The sequence below is a fragment of the Pelodiscus sinensis genome, chromosome 3, assembly GCF_052426305.1.
Source record: "Pelodiscus sinensis isolate ZL-2025 chromosome 3, ASM5242630v1, whole genome shotgun sequence".
In the NCBI taxonomy this organism is placed as follows: Eukaryota; Metazoa; Chordata; order Testudines; family Trionychidae; genus Pelodiscus; species Pelodiscus sinensis.
Genome location: NC_143054.1, coordinates 72,513,774 through 72,535,277, shown reverse-complemented (window position 1 = coordinate 72,535,277; position 21,504 = coordinate 72,513,774). Strand labels below are relative to the sequence as shown.

General features: G+C 44.8%; 1 protein-coding gene across 3 annotated transcripts in view; it reads left to right on the top strand.

Moving 5' to 3' along the window:
• The window catches only part of USP45 (ubiquitin specific peptidase 45), a 107,444-nt gene that overhangs the window by 748 nt on the left and 85,192 nt on the right, over positions 1-21,504 (top strand). Inside the window, exon 1 of one of the 3 annotated variants that reach the window (XM_075923923.2) lies at positions 2,865-3,042. The exons of 1 other annotated variant lie outside the window; for it this stretch is intronic. The gene's annotated coding sequence lies outside the window, so the exon portion shown is untranslated. Of the gene's footprint in view, positions 1-2,864; positions 3,043-21,504 lie in introns of those variants that run through there. One more of the 3 variants, XM_075923925.2, reaches the window with a different exon arrangement.

Below are 21,504 nucleotides of genomic sequence, written 5' to 3'. Positions count from 1 at the left end.
CTCAGTGGGTCTTCAGAGGTTCAAAATCCATGAGTCAGACCCCCCACAATTCATGAAATTGGCTTTAAACTGTCACGTTTTAAAAATCTGCTTTATTTTTTATCTTTGGGGGAGGAGGCGGCTGCTCAAATTCAAGTTGTGTGTGATCCTCACGGGGTCAAATTTCAACCTTAAATGACCACACAAAAATGCCAGCCTTCCACTTAACTTATAAGCCTTATACCTCTATATAACAAAATAATATAATAGCAAAAGTATTTTCAAAGCTCTCATTACTATGTTATCTAGGTGCTTTTACACTATTTCAGAAGTGTATCAGTTTTCACAAGGAAAATGTATACCACTCCCCTCCCCCAAATGACTAAAACCACTTATTTAAGACAGCTCAAATGTAAGTCACTATTCTGTACAAATCTGATTGCAAGATTGGGGCAAGGTTCTTGAGCATACAGCCAAAGCAATTTTGGATATGTTTACACTGAAACTGGGAGAGTGCCTCCCAAGTCAGGTAGACAGACACATACTGGTTCAGCTTGAGCTAGCCTGCTTAATATAGTATTGTGAACATTGCAACATAGGCTCATTCTAGTCATCTGTGCTCAGACCTGGGGTTGGGAAGGCTAGGGGATGGGTGACTAACCCAAGCCACGACCCTGCTATGTCCACTCTGCTATTTTTATAGCCTGCTAGTTAGCCTTCTTAAAACCAGAGTGAAATCTGCCAGCTTTTTTAAAACCAGAGTATCGTTTTGCTTTTATGGTGAGAACAAAGCACTTAGGCTGCATCTAGACTGGCAAGATTTTGTGCAAAAGCAGCAAACCCAGCCCTCAGAAAAGCTTTCCCTGAAAATTTACAACTACATATGGCAGTGGGATTTCCTTGGTGTAACTGAAGGCAGAATCTAGCTCCTGGTGTTTCACGGTTCATAATGTACTATTTATGCCTGACATCTCTGTCCATTAATTTGACTGTATGTTCCTCAGGTAGAAATAACATCATTTATGTGTCTACTGCTTGTTATACTCTAATAATAATATTTTAAGTTTGTTTTTTATCTGAATTGTATACAAGGGATTCACTTTAAAGATAAGACTACCATTTGGGGAAAGGGAAGAGAGTAGCAGTCCGAACAATGGCTGTTTTAAACCAATGTTTTATAGCTGAGGTCCAAATTCTTCAATGGGAAGTCCTTATGCATATACTTAACTTTATGCATGGGAGAACTGGTGTGTAAACTTATGTGTGTGGGAGAATCTTTGCAGGACTGGGACTTATATAACCAACATTTTTTATAATTACTCATGTTAAGAAAAAGATTATTTTGATGCACCTGTAGCTGCAAGATATTTCAATATGATTTTTGTAACCCATGATGTTGTTATTGGAGAATTTTAGTGTTAGATTATTGCTAAAATGACTAATTCTTTAAAATAATTTAATATAATTTTATGAGTGTTTGTCTTTTCCCCTTCCTATATTGAGTTATGCAAATAGAGGCATAATGCTTCTTTTCCATTCACAAAAGATGTATTTTGAAGAATGTATTCTTAACTTGTTCCTAACGAGAGTTTTCTTGTTCAAAACAAGGATAAAACATTTCCCAGAAATAAGAAGTGTGACAAATTGAAACTGGCACATATAACTGGTTCACTAGTTGGCCTTCTGCTAGCCTTTCCATATGGCATTCTTTTCAGCAATCATTTGCAAATTTGTCTTTTAGAGGTAAGGAATAAAAATCCCAAAATTGGTTGCAGTTTTCTGTGATTTTTAGTTTTAACATATGGGTAGGAATAACATATTTCTATAATTCCTCTTTTGAAATACTGTTAGTAGAACAACCCAAACAGTGTAAAATTCCAAGCTGATAGCATCCAGACCTTTAAAATAATATGAGAGAGTAGTTGTGATATGAAATGCATATACATATGAAATATAGCATTCTGACTGGGTCATTTATTGTCTTCAGTTTACAGGTAATGATAAGACCATATATGAACAAAGCACTATAGAAATAGGACTGATTTCCAAAGAGCTTAATGGAGAGAGTCAGAGGAGATGAAGCAACAGCTAGACTCAGTGGGAGAGTCGGATGTTCAATTTAGATTAATCAACTACTTTAATAGTCAATGCAATTTGCATCGACTATTCAATTAGTCGATAAGGGCACCTCCGCCTTTGAAATGTAGCAAGAACCCTGTTAGCACTTGCTACATTTCAAAGTCAGAAGCACCCTGGGTGCACAGGGTCAGCGGGGGGACTCAAGCAGTGCCCCACTGGCCCCACGTGCCCTGCTTTTGAAATGTACAAAAGCCCCTCCCCCCCAGGGCTTTTGCTACATTTCAAAGGTGAAGCACCACCAGTTCCCTGCTACCCCCATACCCTTCCCCTTGGAGACAGTGCTGGGGTCTGTTCCCCCAGCACCAGCTCCCTCCCTTGCTGCTTCTCTGAGAGGCAGCAAGGGCCAGGGAAGCGACTAGTGGAGTCAACTATTCCATAAGCTTATCTGATAGTCACTTACATTCCTAGAGTAACCCCCTACAAAAAACCCCACTTTGTGCTTATTGTTATCATTATGCAATAATATTTCAGATACACTGGTACTTAAAGGCTCCAGTGAGAACTGTGCTAAACCCTGTATAAATATATACAAAGACAAAAGCCCTAACCTGAAGAGCGGACCCCAGATACAGGCCTGGGGTGCAAAGAGAGCAATTGTCCCAGGTTCTGGAAATTTAAAAAGGCCCAGGGCTTCGGTGCGGTTCAGGGATAGGTTAATATGTGGCGTAGGGTCCTGCGCTGGCTCGCGCCCAGGCCAGGGTGCTTTGTCCTCCCCTGCACTGGGCTTGCCTCTGGGCCGGTACAAGCTTCTCCCGCGCACGACGGCTGGCGCCGGGACGCGCCCGGCCCGGGTGTGCGTGTGTATGTGCGCGGGGTGTGTGTGTGAGCGGCGCCGCCGGGGGCGGGACGGGGAGGCGCTGCCCTGGCTGAGGCCCAGCTTCTTCCGCCTGCCGCCGCCGCCGCCTGAGTGTCGGGGAGCTGCCCGTGAGTAAGGGGCTGCGGGGCGGGAGTCCCGGGCCCGGCGCTGGGGCTGTGTCTTTCTCGGCGCCCACAGCGGCCTGGTTCGCCCAGGCCGCTGCTAGTCCCCAGGCGCCATTACCCCCCCCCTTCTCTCCTTCTGCTGGGCCCAGGTGTCCGCTCACTTCGCAGCTGGGGCAGCCCCCTTGACTTGGGGGGGAGGGGGTCGCTCGGCCCTTGCTGCGCAAGCTTGGAGCTAGAGGGCGGGGCGTTCCCCTCCCCGTGCCTGGGCAGGCCGGGGGCAGTGCCAGGGGTGTCATTTGTGGCCTAGGCACTTGTCCACACGCGCTGGTTGGCGTGGAGGGAGCCCATTAGGCGTAGTTCATAGGAATGTCACTTGCGCTGCTGTCAGCTTCCCTGGCTACCAAACTGGGCTGGGTTTCTCCAGTGAATGGCTGCACTGGAAACGCTACAGCAGCTCATTTGTAGCGCGCACATTCAGGTGTAATTCAGGGTTAGAGTGCGATATGCCTCCTGTAGCCTGTTTAAATCTCTTCACACACATTCCTGGAATGCGTTAATATTTTATCTCGTAATTGAGAGCTGATGTGTGGTGTTTGGAGGAAAATCCAAAGAAGAGACAGCTAATTAGCTTGATACTTAGTATATTAGAATCACAAGGGCTCTGCTATATGCTGTATTACAGTAAAAGTTGTTTTAATTTTGGTCCCAGGTTTTATAGCAAGATTGCCAGATTTGAGGAAATTCATAAGGGTTTCTCCTTCTAATACAGCAGTACCACTTTATTTTGCAGTTAACTCTAAACCAGACTGATGGAAAATAATTCATGAGATTTCATATAACATATAGACAGCTTTCTAAAATAATTGTGTGCAAATGAATTTGACTAATATGGTGAGCAGTTTCAACTGTATCCATTGCTTTGCTCAGCTTTTCTACAATTATATAATTTCACAAGCTATGGAAATGCAGTCCTTTAAAAATAAATTGTTTTGTAGCTCTTAAAATGGAGGTACAACTGTGCTAGGGTAGATGTACAACATGCCTTTTGAAGTTACTTTGTAATTTACTTGATTTGTAAATATTTTGCCAGATTTCTTCAGGAAATATTGCAAAACTGATATTCTGTATATTTTGTTTCCTCTTGAGTTCTGTGACAGTATTAGCATCTGTCTCATGGGCTTTGCTGGTAATGTCTAAAGCAGAACAAGTTGTCCTTGATCTGGGATTGACATGTGTCATAAAAACAAATTGGGGCATTCTTGGTTTAAAAAAAAAAAAAGCAAATGGGATGTAATCTTATGGTCTCAGCATCTATTTGACATTCTGAGAAATAGCTGATACATAGACTTTTCATAGCACTTCACATTTCTAATTCCATTACTATCATTAACTAGTTCTTGTTAGGAAGGTAAATATTCTCTCTACAAACAGGAAGCCAGTAGTTAGCTGAATGACTTGCTCAGGGCAACACAGTAAGCTAATGTCATAGAAGATGTTAGCACTCGTGTTTCTGGTTGTGAGTCCTTCAGCTTGAAATGTGACCTCTTGTGGGTCACAGTATAGTAATTCCACAACCACAGTTCTTACCGTGTTATCTCAAGGCTTTATATGTTCAATGACTATTCTAGCAAAATCCAAGTTAGACCCAAAACTCATCCAGAAAACTAGGTTTACCCTTTAAACTTGTTTTCTCTTTCTTTTTTGGGGGGTGAGTGGGAGGTAGGTTATTTTACTTTACTATTCTACTTTGTGAAACTGTTTGTTGACAATAGTGTCAGTTTGATTCTGACATAAAGGACCCTAGCCATTAGTCTAAAAATATTTGTGTACACTCTGTAATAAGATTTTGGCAACTTTTGGTAGAGTATATTTCAGTTAAAATTGTATGTGAATACTGTCACTGGGCAGATGAATCTGATTTCTGTGAAATATAAGAAATCGTAAAATAAAGGACAGGGTGAGGAATCTCAGGAAAGTCAGATAAGTTGCAAACTCCCAGAATGGGCAGAAAGTGAGGGATGAAAGTGAGAAGTGCAATAGGATCTTTAACTATTATGTGGAAAGCTATGAGAGAGATACAGACACAGCTGCCTCACTTCTGTTTAACTTCTCATCCAGGGTACAGTCACCCTTCTACGACTGTAATGTAATGTCAGTAGTTGACTATAAGCTCGAGTCATGGTGTGTGATGTGCCTTTGAGCCATAAGATCAAGGATATGACACTACTAGAATTTCAAATGACAGTCTCCAATGAAAGAAGTGTTGCTGCCACTACCAGTCAGTAGTTCTGGTCCTTTTTATTGCTCTAGCAGGCAATGAGTACTTGTTTGCTCAAAAGGCTTTCATGGCTGTCACTGTAGTGAAATTCCTGAGCTACTGATTGATGACCTTGTCCAGTTGCTGACTGTGATGAATGCTATTCTTGCTCTGATTGGAGAACATTTGATCAGCAATGAACCAGCCAAAATGCCACAGGTAACTATGAAAATTCATCCAAACATTTCTAGTTAGGGCTTACATCAGAACATGCAACAGTTCTTCAGTATTTACAGAGGATGTTTTAATTTGTAACCACCAGCCCTCAGGAATATATTCCTTTTGTATTTTGCCAGATTTGAGGAAATTCATAAGAGCTTCTCAAAACACAGCTACAGAACATCTTGGCCTCTCAATGCATTATAATGAAGGCTCCATGTACTCTGAGCCAAGCTGCACCTAAATTCTGTGGCAAGGTCTTATGGTTTCTGTGGCAACCTGGTTCTGGAAGTTCTTCAGCAGCTTCATTTAATTAGTACAGCAGCCCTATTTTACTTGTTGTAATATTCAGTTTCTCTCCACAGTCCTGCCTCCATATTTTCAAAGTCATGGAATGATTTTTGTATTGATAATGTAAAACTAGCCATTGAAGATTTTGGCAGCTGGATAAGAAGCAGCTGGTGCTTATGGTGTTTGAGGAGAGCAAGAAATCAGTTTGGAATAAATGCATAATACGTACCTCCTAAAAATGCATAATAGTGAAATGTGCAGTGCATTGTGGCTATGTCGGTCTCAGAATATTAAAGAGGTGAGGTGGGTGAGGTAATATATTTTATTAGACCATAGGTCAGACATGAGATTACTTTATGGAAAGTGTTCACCCACAGGTAATTTTTTTTTTAACATTTTCCTGTAAGTTCATTGAAGAGTGCAGTGATTGTCTGACTTCACCCACATAGTTGTAATTAGGGCATTTAGTGCACTGAAAATGAGGTACACCTCGTGTGAAGATAGGCAATTGTAGAATTCATGGATCTTTAAAGGTGTGTTATTGGGAGGAGATTAGTGGTCCTGTGACTGCAGAGATGTTAATGGGCCATTTTACCTTTGGTCTCTTAGAATATATGTTAACTACTTATGATGAACAGTCTTTTGAACCTTGCATATAGCTGTGATGCCCAAAGTACCTTTCCCAGGTCTAAAGAAGAACTCTGTGTGGGTAAGAGGCAGGTCCAGTAAAAGATACTACCTCACTCATCCTGCCTCTCCAGTAGTGAAATAGTTAACAATATTGGTTTCACAAGCTGTGTCTTTGGTACACAGCTTTTAGCAACAAGGCTGTGTCAACACAACCCTGTTGCTAAAAGTTGGCTTGTGTGAATGCTGTTTGTTGGCACTTTTGCCTAAGAGGAGCTTCTGCTTTGTCCTTGCTACCTCAAAATTTTTGTAATTCAGGTGGAAGGAGTATAAGCACCTATGAATGATGAAAATTTGTGTTGATCAGTTGCAAGTGTAGGCTAAGGCAGCACTTTAAAGTGAAGGGGTGGCCAAAGTGAAGGGGTGGCCACAGCAGGAATGCAAGCTCTCCCAGTGCTCGATGTAAGCCATGTCTACGAGGAGAGTAGCTAACAGCGTTGAGCTGGTTTACACTGGCGACTTGCAGCGCTGTAACTAGCTCTGTGTGTGTGTGTCACACCTCTGAGTCAGAAATTTGCAGCTCAGTAAAGTGGCAGTGTGGATTTAGCTAAACCCACAGTTAATCCCCAAATGAAAGAAATGGAAAAGTTTACACTTCTCCAAAATATTGTTTTGGGCTGTCTGTATAATCACTTAGCTACACTTCAGTTTCTGTTCTATTTCTCTTTTAATATGTTTTTTTATAAGCAAAACGCTAGACCATTGTTTTTACCTATATGTCTATGGAATTATAGGGTGATTGATGGACTCTCAAAAGAACATGCATTCTCCTATTGGAGTTAGCTGTGTTGTGGGATTGCTCTGTTGCCTAGGTGTGCTAGTTTTAGATGAGAGCAAATGATCCACTTTCCAGCAGAAAGACACCGAGGCTCCACCCTAAAGTTGATCACAATTGTGTTAAATTTCTTTCTAAGCTAGGCAGTGTTTTAAAATGTGTTGATTAAAACTTGTTCTAATATATTTTAAAATACCACCTATTTTTCTAGTCTAAACATAGCTAGGAGAAAATTGCCAACAAACTCCTTTTCCTGGGTCTGTCTCATTAACTAGCAAATGATATTCTATCTTGTAAATACATAGGTATTTGAAGAACGTAACTTCCAGTATGGAAGCAAACAGGCTACGTCTACACTGGCCCCTTTTCCGGAAGGGGCATGTAAATTTCACCTATCGTAGTAGGGAAATCCGCGGGGGATTTAAATATCCCCCGCGGCATTTAAATAAAAATGTCCGCCGCTTTTTTCCGGCTTTTAAAAAAGCCGGAAAAGAGCGTCTACACTGGCCCCGATCCTCCGGAAAAAGCGCACTTTTCCAGAGGCTCTTATTCCTACTTCAAAAGGCGCTTTTTCCGGAGGATCGGGGCCAGTGTAGACGCTCTTTTCCGGCTTTTTTAAAAGCCGGAAAAAAGCGGCGGACATTTTTATTTAAATGCCGCGGGGGATATTTAAATCCCCCGCGGATTTCCCTACTACGATAGATGAAATTTACATGCCCCTTCCGGAAAAGGGGCCAGTGTAGACGAGCCCCCTGTGTTATAGCTCTATTCTGGCTGATCCGGAAGTGATTATTGAGTTCCTTTATTTAAAATAATTTCTTCCCCACCTGCCCAGATTATATTATCTGAAATTTCTGTGGTATCCAGAGAAGGCCTTTCCTCTCTCCAAATCAGTTAAAAATATACGAGTGTATGTGCAGGAAATTAATCCCTTGCTAAATATTATCTAATGCATAAAGCTTCTCAACTGCATCTCACAATCTCATCTTCCATGGGTAAAACTCTTTATTTAGAGGTTTTCTGGTCTTGGGCTGTGTCTACACTGCAAGCAGTGTAGTTACACTCTGAAGCATAGACATTTATTGCCGCAATTGAAGAGGTTTTTCTACTGCTTTATTAGATATGCATCTCATAGAGGAAATAGATCAATGGAAGAATCCTTAGGGAAATAAACATAATGTTGTTGTGAAACAGGCCCCCTGATTTCTTATGTGGGGGTGACATAAAACATGTTTTATCACAGTCATGGCTATCACAGACACACATTCTTCGATCCAGATCCCGCAAACATACTGTGAGCAACTTTATGTACTTCTGTCAGTTCAGTGGCACTGCTCACATTCTTAATGTTACTCATGTGTAGGCTGGACCAGAGCTGTAATTATGGAGAATTCTTAATCTACTATGTAAGAAAGCTTATGGCATTTAGTATTGGGTAAACTGATCCGTTATGTGTTACAGTATTTTTCAAAGAGTAGGTGCAGTCACCTTGGGGAGGGCATGAAACATGGTGGGGGAAGAAAGGACATCTGTAGGCCTCTCAGACTATATTTATTTACAGAATTTGGTCAGTATAACATGATGGAGTACAACTGCTGACTTTTGTATATTGCTTGGGCACATGTGTGCTTGGCTGCTTATGTTGATGCTGTGGTTTTCCGTCAATACAAGTAGGTACAGTATCCTAGGATTTGTTGCATCTCCATCTCCATCTTGTGCAATGCCTTGCAGATAGGGTGACCATGTGTCCTGTTTTGGTCCCGAACACCTGGTCAAACAGCTATTCTACCAAGTCCAGTCAGCAGTGTTTGTTCAGTTGGTGGTGTTATGATTGTTCCTGGCCTGTGGGGCCGCAGCCATAATACATTGTCATAATACATTTGTCCAAACAATAAATGTGCCCGCTTGGGTCTTGCAGTGAAAATGAGCACTTGAGGAGGGGTGGGAGAGAGAAAGCGATGGAGAGAGGAGGGGATTGAGTGAGTGGGGAGGTGGGCAGGGCAGAAGGCAGGACAAGGGTATTCGGTTTTCTGGAATTAGAAAGTTGGCAACCTTACTTGCAGTATGTTTTCTCACTGCTTTGTGGGAAACCTACAGTTTGCTAAGGGATTTCTTGGAACTAGGGGGCAGGTTCCTAAAATGCCACTTTTTCCATCTTATACAGAGGTCTGATGTTACATCTCAGCTTTTTAGAAGGTAAATGGCAGTGTATTGAATTTCCCCATCAGCCTTAGTCAATTTCAAGTATGGAAGGATTTCTGTCAGAGTGGTGTGCTGTGCCCATGTCTGTGTGGAAGAACATTCTGTGCCTGCTCATTGATAAAGTTTTCTGATGAAATTAATTCTTTCCTTGAAATTTACTACACTTGAACATAGACCTCCATTCTTCCGCATGCATGCAGCACTGTAAATTATGGTAATTTCTGAAAGATCAAAAGCTAAAGTAATATTTAAAAGGTCATCCTTGGGGGCATTTTCAAGATTTTCACACCCTCTGTGAAATCAAGACATAACACAGAGCCTTGCCCGTAGTGCTGTTCTATTTTATGATTTTTATACAGTTTTTAAAATACCCACAGTCTTGTACTCTGCTTTTCAGCCTTTATCCACTCTCTTACAGAAGTCTGGAGCCTGAGGAGCTCACTGCAGTTCTAGCAACCATTGATAGTGCATGCAATTTTCTTGTATTTGGAGAACGAAGGCCTGGTTTGTATTAGACAATTAGGTCAGCGTAGCTACAACACTGGGGTGTGAAAAATCTATGCTGCTCTGGGGTTTGGGTGAATTGACCCAAGTTCCTATGTAGCATTAGATTGTTTGGAAGAATTCTTCCATCAACCTAGTTACAGCCACTTGGGGAGGTGGAGCCCTTCTGTTGATGTAGGTAGTGTCTATTCTGAAGTGCCACTGTAGCATTGTTAGTTTAGACAAGCTCTTAGGACTTGTCTACACAATAGCTTATTTCACGTTAAGCCCTATGTTAATTGTGTAGCTTATTTCAAAATAGCTTATTTCAAGTTTTGGTGCTGTCTACACAACATGGCTACGTCTACACTGGCCCCTTTTCCAAAAGGGGCATGCTAATTTTCAACTTCAGGATAGGGAAATCCGCGGGGGATTTAAATATCCCCCGCGGGATTTAAATAAAGATGTCTGCCGCTTTTTTTCCGGCTTGGGGAAAAGCCGGAAAAAAGCGTCTAGACTGGCCCGATCCTCCGGAATAAAGCCCTATTCCGGAGGATCTCTTATTCCTTCCTTTCAAGTAGGAATAAGAGATCCTCCGGAATAGGGCTTTATTCCGGAGGATCGGGCCAGTCTAGATGCTTTTTCTGGCTTTTCCCCAAGCCGGAAAAAAGCGGTGGACATATTTATTTAAATCCCGCGGGGGATATTTAAATCCCCCGCGGATTTCCCTATCCTGAAGTTGAAAATTAGCATGCCCCTTTTGGAAAAGGGGCCAGTGTAGACGTAGCCCACTTGTTTTGAAATAAGCACACTTCCTCTGACTTCCCTTACTACTCATAAAATGACGGTTGCAGGAGATGAGTAAGAAGTCTTCCAACTAGATAGTATTTTGACATTATGTTGGAATAACTGCTGGCTGTGTAGACGCAGACTGAGTTATTTTGAAATAAAGCTAGTTATTTCAAATTAATGTTGCTGTGTAGACATAGCCTTAGAGTACTTCTACTGGGATTGTGAGGAGGAAGTAGAGGAGATGTTCAGCCACCACAACTGGATACTGATGGACACGGTGAATAAAAATGCTAGGTTGATGCTAGATTCTTGAAGCATTTTCACATGGTGAATCCTCATTTATGGACCTAAGAAATGAGCACTGACTGTTGGGTTAGCATTCTAATGCAGGTTGGGTAATGACGGTTGGCTGCAGAACATCCAGATACAAAAGAACACATTTCTGGGCCTGTGTTCCAAACTTGCTCCAGATTTCCAGGGCAGGAGCACCTGATTAACAGTGGAGAAGTGAGTGACAACCATGCTCTGGAAACTTGCAACATGGGGTTGCTATCAGTCAGTGAGCAATCAGTTTGGAGTTGGAAAATCCACAATGGGGACTGTTATTAAGTGCTGCACAGAACTCTGATTCTTGACAATATTCAGGAAATAGTGGATGGATTTGCAGCAGTGAGGTAGACAGCATGCATATCCCTATTCTGGCACCAGGCCATCTTGCCACTGAACACATAAAAACAAAGGGATACTTTGTTTTTGATCCATGCTTATGCAAATATCATTTGATCACTGGGACACTTCACTGATACACTTGTTGGCTTGTCAGGGAAGGAGCATAATGCTCTCATCTTTTAAGAACCTATCATTTCCAAAAACTCAAAATGGGGACATTCTTCCCATTGGTAATGTTGAAGAGCTAGTGGTGATTCTGGAAGATCCATCCTTCCCTTTACTCCCTTGGATCATGAAGCTTTACAATCACCACTGTGGCAGCACCCAAGAGAGATTCAGCTGCAACTTCAGCAGGTTTAGAATGACTGTTGAATTTACTTTTGATAGGTTGAAGGGATGTTGGCATGGGTTGCTCATGAGATTGGATCTCAGTGAGGCAAACATCCCCATCATTGTAACTGCATGTTGTCTCTTGCATGATATCTGTGAGGCAAAGGGGGAAAGGTTACCAATAGGGTGAAGTGTAATGTAGACTGATTGTCCCCTGAATTTGAACAGCAACATAAGGGCTACTAGAAGAGCCTCATGTGAAGTTATACAGCTGAGGGAGGCCTTAAAAAAAGAAGTTAACTAGAGTAGTGTTGTGTGATGCTTTTAAGAAATAGTGTGCCTCTTTGTGTACACTTCTGTGGGTGTATTACTGACTCCCATTAAATTGGGTGCATATTGACTCCCATTTGACTTATGTAATGGGACAATTGACTTGGTGTAAATAATAAATTTACTCTGAGTATCCAAAAATATAACTTTTATGTCCCCAGAAATGGGAAACAAAGCTAAGGTGCAAATATTCAAGATAAAAACATTTTAGCAACATTGCAAGAGGAGTGACCCATGCTTTACATAGGATTTTAAATTATAAACATTTTTGTTTATGTATTAAAACGTGACAGTTTCAGTCATATTACAAATACTGCATTGTTTTGTGTCTGTTTCTGTAGTTTTCTCTGATCAGTGTAGGTGTGGTTATGGTTCTTGCTTTCCCCTGATGCGAAGTAGTAGGGTTAAGAGAGTCACACTGTGCTGCCACCTGCTATCGGGGGGCAGAGGTGGGAGGTATAAGGAGCAGTGACCATAGAGTTTTCTAAGTTGGAAGGACTACTGTGTCCAGGGTCTTCGTGCATGTAGCTTGATGTTGCTGTATAACGTGAGTTTTTCTGAGTAAATCCTTTGTGACCTGGTAGATTTTCCAATACGCCTCTCACTCCTGTTTCTCCTTCTAGGTCAAATCCTCTCTTTCTTCCTGTCTTGGACATTTGGCCTCTTCAAAGCCTTTGTTGACAGTCAGCAGCTGTGGATAACTGGAGGATCACAGATGGTTTCCTTCCTTATCCATTTCTTTCTTCATCTGAGTAGGGTCAGACAGTCAGCTGGCATGAAGAGCACACCTCTCAAGATCAGCACATCAGAGGCTACTGATCAAAACAGACAGATGCAGTAGTAAATTTATAATTACAATAGAAAGGGAAAGAATGAGGTCTCAAAATTCTCTTACATTATTCCCACAAATACCTTGAATAAGAAATACCACATGTCACTTTAGCTTTAGAGTGCCTTGTTACAGAACTGCTGTGCAGCTCAAGCCATGGTGAGCAAAGCCTAAGAGAGAGGGAGAGGGTTTACTGCAGGGGTTGACAATCCACGGCACGTGTGTCATAAGTGGCACCTGAGCCAATTTTTCACTGGCACGTGGCGGGAGCTCAGGCCCGCCCCTCCTCCCCCAGGCATCCGCTGTAGCCGTCCCTCTTCCCTGGCATCATGTTTGCTGCAGTGAGAAGTGGTGGCTGGGACTGCAGCACATAATCCCCATGAGCTACTGCTCCTCCACAGCCACAAAATCCCCATGAGCTACTGCTCATCCACAGCCGCTCTGGAAGTGTTTCTGACCCTGAATACTCTTGTTGGCCCACTCCCCTTCACTCTGGCATGGGTCACATGGTGGGGGCACAGCAACGGCCCAGGCCCGGCCAAAGCAGCCACGATGCAGGCTTGGGTAGTCTGGCTTGTCATCCCCAGTCAGCGCGGTGGGAGAGTCTGCTTCATGCTCTGATCCCTGAGCTCCCCCCTCTTAGTGGCTACACCCTGCCCCCAGCCTGGGCTTGCCTCCCCTCTCCCCGCTGTACCTGGAGTCTGGATGTCGCCTGTGGGCAGCCACTGCCCAGCCGGGGTCATAGTGTTGCTAGGCTGAGGAGGACCCAGGCCTTGTAGTCCTGGCTCTCATGCCTTGCCTCCCCTGTGCAGTGCCAACCCTCAGGCCTGCGGAGCTGAGTTCCCCTCACTCTCCCGCCCCCGACTGGACCCATGTACCAGGTGCATGAGTGGTGCTGGTGCCTCTTCCTCATGGTGCACCCTTCGCAAGGGAGCTGCTTTCCTGTGTGGGGTTCATAAAAATGCAGGGCAGCGGAAACCCCAGAACCTTGGAGTGTTGGCCTGGACACCCCTGTACATGCCCTGAGAAGTATCGGCCCCTGAAGAAGGTTCAGCAACATCCTGGCTCTAGCTCTGGCTTTTCCCAGTCTCTCACGTTCCACCTTTTGCTCTCTCATGCAAAGTTTCTCAGGACCTGAGATCTTTGAGCACTTTTCTGTGATTTCTCTCAGATCATGTGATAGTGGCAGTGACTACTCTGGGGCCAGCCCGGGGCCTCATGGCTGTGGCAGTTGCTGCAAGGGGGCACAAAGTCAAGAAAGCATTCTCCTCCAGCCCAAATTCAAAATGACCTTAGCAAGTTAGAGAAATGGTCAGAGGTAAACAGGATGAGGTTTAATAAAGAGAAATGCAAAGTGCTCCACTTAGGAAGGAACAATCAGTTCCATACATACAAGATGGGAAGCGACTGTCTAGGAAGGAGCATGGCGGAAAGGGATCTAGGGGTCATAGTGGACCACAAGTTGAATATGAGTCAACAGTGTGATGCTGTTGCAAAAAAAGCAAATATGATTCTGGGTTGTATCAACAGGTGTGTTGTAAGCAAAACTCGTGAAGTCATTCTGCCGCTCTACTCTGCACTAGTTAGGCCTCAGCTGGAGTACTGTGTCCAGTTCTGGGCACCACATTTCAAGAAAGATGTGGAGAAATTGGAAAGGGTACAGAGAAGAGCGACAAGAATGATTAAAGGTTTTAGAGAACATGACCTATGAAGCCAGGCTTCATGAACTGGGCTTGTTTAGTTTGGAAAAAAGAAGATTAAGGGGGGACATGATAGCGGTTTTCAAATATCTAAAAGGGTGTCACAAGGAGGAAGGCGAAAATTTGTTCCTCTTGGTTTCTGAGGACAGGACAAGGAGTAATGGGCTTAAAGTGCAGCAGGGGAGGTTTAGATTGGACATTAGGAAAAAATTCCTAACTGTCAGGGTGGTCAAATATTGGAATAAATTGCCAAGGGAGGTGGTGGAATCTCCCTCTCTGGAGATATTTAAGAACAGGTTAGATAGACATCTGTCAGGGATGGTGTAGACGGAGCTTGATCCTGCCTTGAGGGCGGGGGGCTGGACTCGATGACCTCTCGAGGTCCCTTCCAGTCCTATTATTCTATGATTCTATGAAACTCCCACGCTCCAATTCCCTCACTCACTCCCTTCCCCCTGCCACGGCCCCGCACTTGCAGCTTGTTCCGATGTCCTCCTTTGCTCCTGCATCCTCCCTCCTGGCCACACGCTGCACCCTGCATTGCTCCTGCATCCTCCCTCCTGGCCACACACTGCACCCTGCATTGCTCCTGCTCCCTCCACCTGGCCAGACGCCCTACTCCCAGGCTGCTTCTGCATCCTATTCCTTACTCAGACCTCTCCACCCCACCTCCCTTCCAGATCCTGCACCCCCTCCCTATCCCACTGGTTAGCAGCTCTGTCTCACACACTGAACTTCTCATTTTTGTCCCTGTCCCATAAAATCTACTAACTCCAACACCCCAGAAAAGTAAATCTGGCTTATGGGAAACCCTGAACCTCAGTCCTCCCTGTCCCTTCCCCTCACCCTGTGAGGCTGGAGCACCAGAGGAGTGAGTTATCTCAGTTGGGGGCCCTATCAGTGAGGGTTGGGGGTTTTTGGACGAGTTTTTTTGTTTCTCATTTGTGTGGTCTCCAACTGATTTTTCTGTGGGTCATTGACCCCCAATCCAAAAAATTTTCCCCACCCCTGTCATAAATAAAGAAAACATTGAAACCTTTTGTATTGGACATAATATTTTATTTTGTGTAAATGAAATTTGATAAACTAACATGAGAAAGTTAAAACATGTAATCTGTTTAATATTTTAAATTAAACTGTTCTCCCTAGAAGCAGCTGATTCAGAAAATATGATCACGGTACCCAGCCTGCCCTCTCCTCCCCCCCACCTGGCACACAGATCCGTGATTAAGTTCAATCTTGGCACACCATTTCTGAAAGGTTGCCGACCCCTGGTTTACTTCATGGAAGGTTTAGACACCACATATCCATAGGTAGGAGTATAGGGAAAGTGTGGTAAAATATTAACAATATTTTGCCCAACAGTGATGATTTTAGCTGATGGCTCATTCCTGAGTGTGACCAAGGATACGAAGAATCTAGCTGCTACTGACATTCTGAAGCTGTTTGCTTAGCCCCATATGTTACAAGCCAGTTCACTGTGATGATATCAGCAGAGCTCATTGCAGTGTTGTGGGGGAAGGAACAAGTCACCATCTCCATAAATAATCAGGAGAGAGATTGCAGAGTAACTTCATGAATTCTTCCATTGACATAATCACATCTGTGCTGGATGCGAGGCCAATGTAACTACGATGATTGCCCTGAGTGTCATGAATTTTTAAGTGTTGACCAGAGACTATCTAATTCAGACTGCTGTACTAATTTTTTTTAAATTATTTTCCAATGATTTGCAAGCAAAGTGAGCAAATAAAGTATCAATGCCCTTGTTCTGTAAACAGGATGATAGGATGGGCACCATTCTTAAATAGGGACAAATAAGAAAAGAGTAGGGAAGTGGGGGTAGGAAGAAGTTTTGAGCAATTAATAGATTAAAAATGCTTATCAGAGAAATAATGGATATATACACTTATGTGAGCTCAATTACTGTTTATCATTCGGCTCATGTGCACATCCCAGGAGGGACTGGTTTGACTAGGAATGTCAAAGTGTAGCCAACAATTAAGTGATTATCCTGGGCTTATCAGTTAAAACTATTAACTACATGCTCTCCCCCCTTGCTGCTTCTGTATCAGGGGCTGGGGGGAGGGGAGGGGGTACTGGTGCTCGTAGGAAGCCAGCTTTTAAGTTAGCTCCCCATGAGCACCAGATCCTGTGGAGCCGCCTCCCTGCCCTATGCTGCTGCCTCTGATAGACGCAGCAGTGCGGAGGACGAGAGGAGCAGGCAGGCGCAGGTACACACAGGGTGGGGAAGGCACCTGTGGGAGCTGATATGCAGGAGGAGTCACCTGCTCCCCCTTGCTGCCTCCCACAGAGGCAGCAGCATGGGTTGGGGAGCAGGGGAGGCTGCTGCAGACTTGGGCTTGCCATAGACAGAGACTGCTGCATGGGATACTGGCACAGCCTCTGTGGGGAGCTTGGGCCCCCAGTGGACAGGGGCTGCTACTGCATCTGATACAGAGGTAGCAGTGTGGGATGGCAGGGGGCTCTCCAAGAATGGGGTTGGGAGCTGCCAGCCCTGCCCCCCGGGGACTAAATGTGGATGTGGTTACACAATTATTAAATTAATCGATATCTAACATCCCTAGGCTTGACTGGAGCAAATTTTCAGATAACTCCCAGCTTATCATGTGGTTTGCTTCTCCTTGATGTACCTTGAAGTGGTCTCCATGTCAGACTGTTGGAATATATCCAGAGTTGTGTGTTGGATACTTCTGGAATCCATGTAAAATATGGGATACAGTTAACTGAAGACACAGTGGGACTGCAGGACAGCCCTAAATTTGATGTTGGCATCCCTTACCTTCTGATATGCCTGCTGATATTCCTCTGCTTTTACAGGGCATGGCTGCTCATCTGTGTCATGCCCATCTCCGTATCCTCTGTATAATCTGAACACAGATGTCTGTATTTCTTCTGCTGTTCCTTAGCTGGGCTTGCGTGATCTGTTCTCACAATAGGCCAGGAATATCCATCACTTCTTTCCTGCTCCATGCAGGAGTGTGTCTGTCTAGTAGCTGTTTGTGTGTGTGTGGAGTCAGCATGCTCACAAAGTTGGGCTAAGTGGTTTCTCCTTCAATGGTCCTTGTGGGTGCTCCACTCTGGGTGCTGGTGTGTCCTTGCACTGGCAACCGGACACTTTTCTAGCAGTTTCCACCGTGCCGCGCACGTGCTGTAGCGCCCCCTTGTGTCGTTGGAATCCGTTAGGTGTGTGCACAGCGCTGCTTCTCAGTTCCTTCTCTACCGTCCTCGGCAGCAGATGGAGCCTCTCTTTTCTCTTCGACTACTGTGAAAAAAAAATAGATAAATACCCAGTTAATACCTACAGTTACCTTATCATCCAAGTTCTTTCAACCCCATTCTCCAGCCCAGTCAAAAGTTTGGAAAAAAAAAAAAGTTTTTCGTTGCAGCTTGCTGCTTTTCCACAGTGCCTCATGCCCAGTTCCCCCGGCTTTAAGAGGTGCGAGACATGCCATGATGCTATGCTAGTTTCTGACGGGCACTTGAAGTGCATAAAGTGTCTGGGGGAGTCACATCAGACACAGAAGTGCCCCCACTGTTCTAAACTCACGGCAAGAGTGCGCTGTGATTGCGCTAATAGGCTGAAGACACTCCTCTACGAGAAGTCCCTTCGACCATTGTCAGAGGACTTGGCTGCGGCTCCAAAACCGGCCTCCCAGAATAAGATTATGGATAAAGCTCGTCCCTCTACCCACTTCAACCTCGGCGGCTTCAAAAACGAGCCTTTCCCCAGCCCATTCGCTATCCTCGGCACAGACTGCTGCACGGGTCAGCACCGAGGATAGGCCCGGCACATCTGGTACGGTACCATCCAAGACATTGGCACCGCACAGCAGAACCCACTCGGAGCTGAAACAGAGACCATCGGCACTGCCTACAACTACAGCACCAGATACACTTACGGCACCAGCCGCACCAGTAGGCCAACATAAGGACCGCTTGACACCAAAGCACCGTACCAAAACGGCACTGGTATCCGGGCCGAAAAAGCCCCGCACTGACATGCCTCCGCCTGATCACTCGGCACCGATGGAAGGACGAGAGCATTACCGATCCCCTGTGCGAAGCCACATGCCAACAGCACCGATTTCACTGGGTTCTTCTATACTAGGGGCTCCTAACCTGGGGTATGCATACCCTCAGGGGGTACGAGAAGCTTGTCAAGGCGGTACGCGGAATATTTGGTAAATAACTAGATTATCCTAATTGAAATATTCCAAAAGTAGTAGTGTTAGTGAAAAAGTTGTGGATTCTAGAATTTATTTCCTTTCATATTGAGTAGGGGGGTACGGGAAGGCTTACTAAAAGCTAAGGGAGTACGGGGACCGAAAAAGGTTGGAAACCCCTATTCTATAAAGTCGGCGTGGTCCCGCAGGTCATCCAATGTTTCTCGGTCTCCCAGCGAGGTGGGCATGGAATCAAGGAGTAGGTTTTCTTCCCAACACTCCAGTCCAGCCCATAGACCTCCCTCTTGGCAACCTGGTTCAGTACAATACGCATACCACCCTCCTCCTCCACCACCATGGTATGCACAACAGTATGCCTACCCGCCACCACCATACACCACTCAGTGGCAGCCATGGGAGCCACGTCCTAAGAAGAGCCACCATCATGCCCCTTCTACCATGTCTAGATCACCACCGGCCTCGCTTCCTAGCACTACTTCAGTGACTGAGCCAGATTGTCCAGCTCATTCCGAAATACAGGACTCTCAGAAGGGGAAGATAGGTCTCCCTTACACAATTCCTCATCATCTCCCGATGAGGCAGTCACAGCTGAAGCGCCATCATCTGGTGACGACGGAAGAAAATTCCAAGAGCTTTTCAAAAGAGTAGCCTTGGCACAGGAGCAAGACCTTCAGGAGGTACAAGTAAAGCAATATTGACTTATGCACACTACAGCCTCCCACTACTTCCAGAACAGCAATCCCCATGGACGAGGCTATTATGGACCCTGTGGATAACATCTGGCAAACTCCTGCATCCATTACCCTGACAAACAAAAGGGCTGACTGCAAATACTTTATTGCCCCTAAAGACATGGACTTCCTTTTCACTCATCACCCTCCAAACTCTTCAGTTGTGGACTCTGTTCGACATAAGGGAAGACAGCCTTACCTCAGGACCACTCCACAGGACAGAGAACACAAAAGAGTCGACATCATAGGCTGCAAGGTCTACTCTCCTGCCACCTCGCTTCTTAGAGCGGCGAATTATATGGCGATGTTAGCAGACTATGACCATGCCAACTACTCCAAACTGCAAGATCTGGTTCAACACCTTCCAGAACACAAGAGACCAACTTTACTCATTATCATGCAGGAGGGTCACACCATCTCCCATACTGCCCTGCAGTTCGCGATGGACGTAGCAGACACCGCGGCTCGTATTACAGCATCTGTAATTGTACTCTGAAGGATCTTGTGGCATCTGGAGTCCCGAGAGATTTACAGCTGAAAGTCGAAGACTTATTCTTCGACAAGACCAACCTCATCACAGCCAAGATAGATGATGTGTTACATTCTATGAAGGACTCCCATACCACCCTTAGGACCCTGGGAATGTACACTCTCCCCTTTAAAAGAACATGGTACTTGACTTACCAGAGGCCCAGGGAGCCCTTCAGACAACAGACCAGATATGACTTCCGTCAGAAACAAAGACCCCAATGTCACAGACCCCAACAACAACACCAACAACTGTCCTCCGCAACCCACCCACCTGCAACCAACCAATAGATTTGAAAAATATGTTGAGAGCCAGAAAGCCGCTCCACCAACACTTGCGCTCAGTCTTTCTCAATTCAGCCACCCTCTCCGGGCCTTTTTCCATCGATGGACCCAAATCACATCAGACAAATGGGTCCTGGAACTGATCCAATATGGTTATGCCATCCCTTTCACTTACTTGCTTCCTATCCACCCCCCCACCTCGTCCCTCTTCAGGGACCCATCTCACGAAAACCTTTTCCAACAAGAGGTTTCGCACCTTCTACAACTGGGTGCCATAGAACAAGTGCCACCAGAATTCCAAGGTCAAGGTTTCTATTCAACTTACTTCCCAGCCCAGAAAAAAAGTGGAGGATGGTGACCTATATTGGATTTGAGGAGACTCAAAAAGTACATTGCCTACCACCATTTCAAAATGGTGACCTTAGCATCAATCATCCCTGCATTGGGTCAAGGGGACTGGCTTTTGACTCTCTACCTCCAGGATGCCTACTTCCACATCACGGTCCATCCTGCTCACAGACTTTTTTACGGTTTACGGTGGGCACCCAACATTACCGGTACCGAGTGCTCCCCTTTGGCCTCTCAACTGCCCCCAAGGGTGTTTTCTGAAACTCTGGTGGTCGTAATGGCCTCACTTCGGCGTCACGGGGTCATGATATTCCCAAATTTGGACGACTGCTTCATAAAAGGGTCGTTCCTTCAGGAAACCAAAGGCATGACTGACACCACTATGCACCTTCTGGTCAACCTGGGCTTTCATATAAACCATACAAAAACTACACTACTTCCAACCTAAAAATTGTAGTTTATAAGGGCCTTCATTGACACGGTAGCAGCAAAAGCTACTCTGCCTGAACACAGATTCAACACCATTCGCGACCTTCTTGTGAATTCACAGTCAGCTCCCACCATGATGGTACGTGAATGCCTCAAAATTCTTGGACATGTGGCCTCTATGATGTATGTCATTAAGTTGGCCAGACTCCACATGAGGAGCCTGCAGTCATGATTGGCCACAACTTACAAGCCTTCCATGGACCAACTCTCCAAAATAGTGTCTATTCCACCACCATCCTCAATTCCCTTCATTGGTGGACAATTCCTCAAAACATACTAGATGGCATACCATTCCAGTGTCCTCCCCCCACG